The sequence below is a fragment of the Triplophysa rosa genome, linkage group LG15, assembly GCF_024868665.1.
Source record: "Triplophysa rosa linkage group LG15, Trosa_1v2, whole genome shotgun sequence".
Lineage (NCBI taxonomy): Eukaryota > Metazoa > Chordata > Actinopteri > Cypriniformes > Nemacheilidae > Triplophysa > Triplophysa rosa.
Genome location: NC_079904.1, coordinates 20,113,942 through 20,123,317, shown reverse-complemented (window position 1 = coordinate 20,123,317; position 9,376 = coordinate 20,113,942). Strand labels below are relative to the sequence as shown.

The following is a 9,376-nucleotide window of genomic DNA, read 5'->3' as shown; positions in this document are numbered from 1 at the left end:
CCCTTCAAACGAAGATTTTTCGGGACCTCACTTCAAACGAAGGGCTAAGAGAAATTTCCAACATGGCCGCTCACTCGAGCAAGCAGACCCATAAATGTAAGTAATTTTTGCCATTAATAAGGATTTTTATGACAATTTTTCCTTTTATGTATGTTACATTCAATCTTGTGTTAGTATTTACGGTGATGTTCTTTTAACGTTTGCAAAAAAATCGCTAAAGTTTGCTAGCGGACAGCACTGATTGCACGATACTAGAAAATATATTTTTGTCAATTACCCGGTGCATCGGCACATGTCCTCTGACGTGACGAGCTAGCAACGACGTATATGATGACGTATAACAGTGTAGTAGTGGTGTCCCATTTCTTAGCGGAAAATTTGTAGCCCTTCCCCTTGCCACTTTGTTTCAAGAGGCAAGGGGAAGGGGCGAGGGGTAGGCGAAGGGGTAGAAAATAGAATTGGGCCTAACAGTGTTGGCCCAGAAGACAATATGGATATATGTTGGGACTCAATATGGACTAACCTAAAATATGTCTCTAAAAATCCTGACCATCGGCTGATTCATTTCAAGATGATTCACAGATGATTATATCTCACTCCAAGAAAACGCCATTTAATGAAACTTTCCTCCTCCCCTGCATGTAACTTCTGTTCAAGTGGAGATATAGGTACATATAAACACATGTTTTGGGACTGCCCTGAAGTTAACGATTTTTGGATACAGGTTTCCAGGACTCTGAAGGACATTTTGAAAGTTGAGGTGGCATGCTGCCCAAAACTCTTCCTTCTAAATGATGACTCTCCTTACACATTCTCTCTAACTCAGAAAAAGATGTTGTTTTGTGGTCTTACTGCTGCTAAAAAAATGCTTGTCTTACGCTGGAAACCTCCTCACTGTCTAGCCTGGTCACAATGGATGCATTATTATTTGGACTTTGTGAGTATGGAGCTCTCTGTGGCAAGGCTACATGGAGCTTTTCAGAAAACTATATCAGCCTGGCTAGACGTAATTTCAACAATCAAAGAGCGATTGTAAGATATTTCTAATGTAACATGTTCTTACTATGCACTTTCCTTTATTGTACTTGGCTTTTGTTTTGCATATATGTCAGATTATATATTATTTAATACACTGATGGGAGAAAGTGGTCTGGGGTGAGGTCGGCTTGGGAATGTGGGAGGGTAATTTAAGGGAGAAAAGTGTTTCAGAGGGATGTTTATATTATTTTTTCATGTCAGACTTGATATTTATTTTTCTCTCTGTAACAATAAAAAGTTGATCACAAAAAATAATTATTAAACCTGGCATGAACTGTAACCTAACTTTGGTTGAATTTTAATTTGTGCTAAAATCACCTTTTTTAAGTGGCCTCATAGAGTATTGCATTTCTCCCCATTTATTGTAATGGCAGTGGCGCATCTAGTTAATACTTATTTTCTTTGGCCTTGTACATTGAGCGTTAGTGTTTGCAGTGTTAGATGCGCACAGCACGTCTGTCTGTTTACTACCATTACAGCAATCGCTAGTTTGCATTACGTTATTTTAAATACACTGATGCGCTAAACCTCTCCAATAAGATTATTTTACTGGCATGTTGATGAACGGTAAACAAAGAACTGCTGTGAGCTGCCAGTGTAAATCTTTATGTAGTGCCTGAGACAGATCAGACACATAATAACTATATATATTTCTTAAATATAACAACACCCTCACCCAACCAGCAAGCTAATCACCGGGGGTCTACCCTCAATCTGCGACTAACACCCAGATCACCTCTGGTGACCATAGCACCCATACCAAACCATCAAGATGGTTACTCTTACTGCCCAAACGAATGTATGGAGATGCATTCTTTATTCACTTTGAGGACAGACGCACAGTCCCACATACATTTATATAGAAATGTACATATATTCATTTATAACCTTTCCATATATTTATGTTCTTGGTGTGGTATGTCTGTCTTAAACATTAATCCAAAGTAGTTTGAATGAATGCGTGTATAACTCTTAGAATTATTCGATTTGTGGTAACTCATTAAACCAAGATGATATGCAGATCATGTTTGGTGTCTATGAGCTGCATTTGTGATTTCCTTAATGTTAATGTTTGTTGTGTTTTGGTAACTCTTTTCTATATTAGTATTATAACTCTTAGACGTTTCCTAGTAAACATCCAATCAGCTTCCATATGCAAAACACCATGTTGGAAAGACAAAGACCATTAACTTTCCCTCCAAAAGTGCCATCCCCTGATTGGGTCAGTCACATCTGTAGAATGTGACATCCATACAGTTTAAAAGAGACCACAGCCTCTTCCGAAATGCTCTCTCTGTTTTTCGTTCTTGGTTTTCCTTCTGTTAGGTTTTGTCCGTGCCACCTTCTACAAGGGTTTAGCCCTTTGGGATCTTTTAAGGATGGGCTAGAAGAAGCCTTCACCCGGACCCCTAAATTTGTGCCAGGCTGTGGCCTCGTCTTTCCAGATACAGATAATCTGCATCAAACTGGTTCTCTCTGATCACTTCCAGCCAAGATCAACTGGAGTCTCAACAAACTGCATCAGAACACTTTCTTTCCATGGACAAGACATGCAATTAATGGATGTATATTATTAATTTTATCTTATTAATGGATGCATAGAGGGTCATTAATCCATTTAACAAAGGTGTCTTAGAATTAAGAAACTGATGTTTTGTTCAGGTTATTAATCTGCTGAATTTCAAATGCTGCCATAAATCCATGCTCTGTTCTTCTCTCTGATTCAACTTCAACCTCTTCTAATGCCAAACTGTCTTGTTTTATGTCACACGTGACGTTGTTTGTAGTTCATGCTCATAATCCGGAGTCCCTAATCATGCTGATTCTTGCTACCTGCTCGTAATGTTAAATATAAACTAAAGTTATAAAGTATATAAAGCTATACAAGCTATTTAAAGTTATTTCCCCAAGTCATGAATTCGATCCTTATAAATACAATTGATCATAGTCAATGAAATTCATCCCAATTCGGCTGACATTTGTTTCCCTATACAAAAGCGTGGTGGAGAATATATGAATTATTATTGTGATCAAAGCTCATGACAAATTTGGTGGAGAATAGTGTTTACATTACATTACACATTACAATTACACTGTTCAAACAAAATGATTCACACTCACAGACACAAATGTATTTGGTGTCTTATAGCCTTGTAATAATACAAGATGATCACACTGTCGGGGCTTATTTCTGCGATAACAACTGGCTGCCTTACTTAAAATCATTAATTGTGTCAACATCATCATCTTAATTATCTACACCTGTGTGTCCCAAATAAGCATTCAACTGTATACACCACTCGTCTATGGAGGTTTTTTTGGTCTTTTTTTATTCAAACAAAATAATTAGTTTTACTCTCAAACACGGAATATTTTTAATAAAAAAATAAAAGATAGCAAAAACTGAAACTGATAACAAAATGGTTTGCATTGCGAGCAAATCTTTGAAAATTACAGTTTTTCTTTGTGCACTTCAAAGACTTTTCATCACGAAACCACAAATGTTGCTCTCTTATCTGCTGTCTTTTTTTTTTGTGGAACCACAAATGTTGCTCTCTTATCTGCTGTCTTTTTTTTGTGGAACCACAAATGTTGCTCTCTTATCTGCTGTCTTTTTTTTTGCGGGACCACAAATGTTGAGTTCCTCTTCACTCTTTATTGGCTCTTTCCACTGCTCTGTCTGTGTGATGCACTAAATGTCTTTCCCATACCTCGTTACTTGCCACTGGGATATCTGGGTTATTCTCCATTGCTTGTTTTACTCCATTTGGAGCTCCTGTCATTACTGCTGCTCTAAATATGTCTCGTGTCACAGGGTTGTTTAAACTGTTTTCCTCCACCATTTGTTCCCACTCAGCAGCACAACGGAAATAATAAGGCTGCTCCAGTCTCACCTGGTTTAATGTCGGAATTTTACATTTTGGTATACGGTTGGTGGCTACGGATATAGTCACCGTCAAGATGTTTGCTACAAGCTGTGCTTATCCCTGTAAATGGTATCTCATTGCATTGCATCATGGTATGTTGCATCAAGCTCTCAAATTTTGACATTTGTGAGGCTGTCAGTATCTGACCTAACAGGCATCTCAAGTCACCCAAAGCCAAGTCAGTGCCATGGCGAGTGACAGTAGCATTTACTCACCATCTGCTGCCTCCAGAGGTAATGGGTGGCAATTTACTTGCTATTGCTGTCATGTCCGTGACAGGTTATATAGCGATCCACTGGTCTAGGCGTCTGCCTGGTATTTGGCATAAAATTGGTGCTTGCATATTAGATGTACCTGTCATTCCTTGGGTCATAGTTCAGTATTATCCACTTCTCCTCTCTTCTCTATTCCTCATCGTCATGGTTTGCCTCTCTAATTTTTCTGCTCTGTAACGTCTATGTGGACGTTAGGGTTGGTCACCCATGTTTTGGTTTTTTCCCTGCAAATACTGGTACTCTAGGCCCTGTCTAGCATTTTCCCTGCTATGCTATTCAGGCTGATCATTTATCTCGCTTTTCAAGATATACCGATGTCTTTCTTTCCATGTATCTCACTGTTGTGCTACCTTCTCTATCTGACTCTCTCCCGTTCATAGTCCTTTTCTCATTCTTACATTCCTCTCTTAACTCGTCGTGCTATGCTTACTACCATGTGTTCTATCCACACCTTTCACGAATTCATCAAATTCCTTGCATCCGCTATTTAGCCTCTATTCACATCATCTCCTTATTGTACACTGCTGTTGAGGCGGTTCGTATGAGCGGGGGTGGCTTAGGGATGGGATAGATTGAAGGGTTGGGTGTTTCTGAAGGGGAGGAGCAGAGGGGGTAGTCTGAGCATCTTCCTGCTTTTCTTCTTTCTCTCTCTGACTCTTGAGCTGTTTACTTCCTCTTTTCTCTCTCCACTCTGTGGTTTCTGCATAGCTGAGTGCTGTGGTTGTTAGCGCTACTCTAGTCCACACTCTAAGTTTCTTCTTTAGATTTTCTTCTTCGCTACCATGCTTTCCGTGATTATACCATCTTCACTTTTAGTCTTTTTCTTCTACATGTCTCGTGCAACTTACTATGTGCTTTTTTCTCCATTTCTCTGATTGTTTGGTGCTAGAGGCATTCTCACTTCTTCTGCTATTTTCCCATCCACAATCATCACACAATGCTACCCAACACTTATCAATTATCTTCTGTCTCTTCTTTCTACTCTTCGGTTCTCAGTCTGTGCAGAACATATTCTGTAACATTCTGCCACTGCACATTTACTGGCGGACACCCTATTCATCACATTCTTTCTGAAATTCCGCCATTTTACGTACACAAATTCTATTCACAGTTTGCTAAAAATTATACAGTATCTATTTTCACACGAGTTAAATCATTTTCACATTAATTTTCACATTCAAGCAATTGCATTTGCCTTTTCAAAACATTCAAACATATAACAAACAATTTTGGAATATTCCGATTTATGAGTTCCCAGACTCAAAGGGATTTATTTCACCCTGGCCTTTTTGTCCCAGACGCGAATACCACAACGCATTCATGGTTTTATGAGTTACCACTCAAAGGGATGAATCCCGCCTATGTTTTTCGTCACCAGGGACATACCAACAACGCAGATTTATGGTCTTTCCAAACCAAAGGGACTTTAATCCCAATTTATGGTCATTTTTCATCCCAGACGCGAATCCCACCCACAAAGTTTATGAGTCTTTTCAACTCAAAGGGACTCAACCCTTCTACGGTTGCGACGTCTAATCTTATGACGCAACGATTTACAGTATTTTCTTTTTAAATCTGATTTCTCAACAACTTCTCTTTATAATTTACGTTTACTCATGCGGAATGTTCATCAAATTCAACACAACAATTTAGGTATGTTCAATAGCAGAATTTTGATTAAACAGGCTTCTGCTTACCTTTTTTTATCTTTCACGGTCGCGACCTATGTGTTGAACCTGAATTCGTTCCGTTTTTCCCAACGAAAATGGCAAATGTGCCCTCGTCTCTTGACAAATCACGTCACGGGTCACCAATTGTTGGACTTTTAGGCAGTCCTGCATGTTCGAAAAATTTGCACAGAGACGTTCTCCAAAATCGATTAGAAGTTTATTATCAGATGTAAACAAGTAACAAAGCTTTGGGTTGTCAGACGATCTCCTCACTCCACCACAAGCCAACAACCAAATTATTCAAAAACACCCATATTTATTCAGTATGTGACGTCGCTCGCATCTTCTGACTCCTCCTCTGCCTTTTAAGGAGTGCTGCTCCCTTTCCACCAATCACCGTGAACCAGGCCATCCGACTCTGTCCTTTTTCTTAGTTCCTGCAAAATAACATCCTCTCAAAACATACATCCTGTGGTCAGTCGCTAGTTTTGAGGAATGTTCTCTAGGGACAGTTTCTTTTGGGGAGTGGTCTCCTAGAGACAGTTTCCTGTGGCCGGACAACATACCAACATTCTTAACATTCTTTTAGTAAAAAGAAAACACTCAATCATCTAATGCTTTTAATTATGTAGCGTTGTTTCTTAATCCTATGATTCATTAAAACACATCACAACTCATGATTATACTTAAAACATATGCAGTGGATTGATTCATAACATTGCTTTTATGTGTGACTCTTTGTGTGTGTGTGTGTGTTGATTTAGATNTTTGGTAGAGTAACCTTACAAGATGGATTGCTTCTTTCTTATCCTGCTTGTTTGCCTTTTTTTGTGGAACCACAAAATGTTGCTCTCTTAATCTGCGTCTTTTTTTTGCGGGAACCACAAATGTTGCTCTCTTATCTGCTGTCTTTTTTTTTATTTGCGGAACCAACACTCTATCGTAGCGTCCTCTATTCTGACTGTCTTATTTTTTTGTGCAGGCGACCACACAAAATGCATTTGACCAAGCGGATTAATCAACTTTGCCAGCTCCCGATGGATTCAGCCTCGTAAATATTCTGCACAAATTCTGCATTTGTGATCGTAGGACCGACAAAAAGTTTACGTTTGAATAGTCAGTTGTAAATTCTTTAATAATGAAAATGTACTCGCAGGCTGTGAGTGAGAAGTGTCAGACTGTCCTTACAAAGTTGGATTTGCCCCACTTTTTAGAAACAGCCTTTGTTCCAAAACAGCACAACTCCAAAATCCGAGTGTGTGCAGCACATTAACACCTGGTTGTGCACAGTGTTGTAAATAAAACTTAACTACCGATTTCTAATTGTGTCCTCGTTTGAAAGACCCAACTAAGTAGTTCTTCATTTGTTATGAAACTCACAGCGTCTCCACGACATGGCGGCAGCAACAACAACACTACAGCGGGAATAGACACACCTTATTTCTTTGCATATACATTTTGGGCGGTGTTCTTCAATGCTTCTCACAAACTGACGTAGAAATGTGGGGGCGTGTTTAAACGAGGCGTTTTAGGCAGGTTTGGACGAGCATCCACTTTTAAATAAACATCTCTTTTGGTTTGAGACTTTAATTTTTGCGATATTCAGAATCAGAATCAGAAGAGCTTTATTGCCAAGTGTGCTTGCACACACAAGGAATTTTCTTTGGTGTTGGAAGCTTCTAGTACAGACATTCAACACAATGACAATACAATATAATACGATTTACAGTCTAAAAGATTCTAAATTGTGCATATATAAAATAAAGACTATTTTACAGAAAATGGGGGATAATAACATATAAGAGACATTGTACAGGGTAGTATATAGTAGAATAAACATATTAACAGATTGTATGTACACTTGTGCAAATGGATAATTTAGTAAGTAGAGGTAGTGTTATATACATGTATACATAAGATGTAGATATAATAAGGCACTATAGTGCACACTATAGGAGTAGTGGAAGTGGAATATTGCTCTTAAGGAGCAGTTATCTGTTTAGGAGGGAGATTGCCTGGGGGAAGAAGCTGCTTCTGTGTCTGGAAGTCCTGGTGTTTGGTGCTCTAAAGCGCCGGCCAGAGGGCAGCAGATCAAAGAGTTTGTGTGCTGGGTGTGTGGAGTCAATGATGATTTTTCTTGCCCTGTTTTTCACTCTGGAATCGTACAGGTCCTGAAGTGTGGGCAGAGGAGCACCAATAATTTTCTCAGCACTACGAACTGTCCGTTGTAGTCTTCGTAGGTCTGATTTGGTGGCCGAGCCATACCAAACAGTAATTGAAGTGCACAGAACAGATTCGATGACCACTGAGTAGAACTGGGTCAGTAGCTCCTGTGGTAGGTTGAACTTCCTCAATTGACGGAGGAAGTATAACCTCTGCTGGGCCTTCTTTACAATGGAGTCTATGTGGGACTCCCACTTCAGGTCCTGAGAGATGGTGGAGCCCAGGAACCTGAATGACTCCACAGTATCCACAGTGCTGTCCAGGATGGTGAGGGGAGGAAGTGATGGAGGGTTCCTTCTGAAATCCACTATCATCTCCACTGTCTTGAATGCATTCAGCTCTAGGTTGTTTTGACTACACCAGGCAGCCAGCTGAGCAACCTCCTTTCTGTAGGCAGATTCATCACCGTCTTGAATAAGGCCAGTGGAAGCGAGTTCCAGAGTATGGGTACCGTTACATTTACATTCAGGTATTAAACTGACTGTCCCCATTTAAATGTAATTACAGTTTTGGATCAGTTGACTGGATTGAGTAAACCTGAAGCAGTCATAAAAGATAATGAGATAGATCATATAGGGGCATTTAAAAACATACACAGTACATAGTAACAAGTTGAAGAAGATGAGATTGTAATTATAATTGTTGGTGCTTTTGCAGGAATGATGGGGAGCGATCTGATAGGAGGCCATAAAGATGTCCAGTATCACTTTGTGGTTCTCAACTCTCCAAAATAAGCTGTGTGGAGAGGATGCTTTGAGTTGACTGTTGTCGTCATCCTCTCTGCTGTTGACTCCAGTCAGTTTAAAACAATAACAATCTAGTAGCCATCCTTACAGGTCAATGTTGTATCCCCCTAAAGTAGAGCATAGTATCTTTTCACCACCTCCACACTTTTACCCAGATGATAAGTCAGATTCATGGCCTCCATTTTCCTTTAAAATCCACCACCATATCACCCGTCATCACCTGACTTCAGTGTAACCTCCATCGAAGAGTCATGTGAGAAATTAATACGAGTTACTAAATTACAAGAAATTAAACCAGTGTTAAAGGTCTGAAAGGTTTTTCTCCAAATAGGTGTTGACTGAATACAAACAATTACTATTGGTACACAAGTCATTATACATACATCAGAGCCATTGAGAGAGAGAGAGAGAGAGAGAGAGAGAGAGAGAGAGAGAGAGCGAGTCGCGTCAACTCCGTTGACTCCAATGGAACAGTTTTTTCACAGCAAAATTTATGG

The 9,376-nt window shown here is 39.5% G+C and overlaps 1 protein-coding gene across 1 annotated transcript in view; it reads left to right on the top strand.

The window, feature by feature from the left end:
• The window catches only part of LOC130565962 (uncharacterized), a 21,502-nt gene extending 12,175 nt beyond the window's left edge, over positions 1-9,327 (top strand). Inside the window, exon 2 of the mRNA XM_057353140.1 lies at positions 8,791-9,327. The gene's annotated coding sequence lies outside the window, so the exon portion shown is untranslated. The remainder of the gene's footprint in view (positions 1-8,790) is intronic.
• Positions 9,328-9,376: the final 49 nt, after the last annotated feature.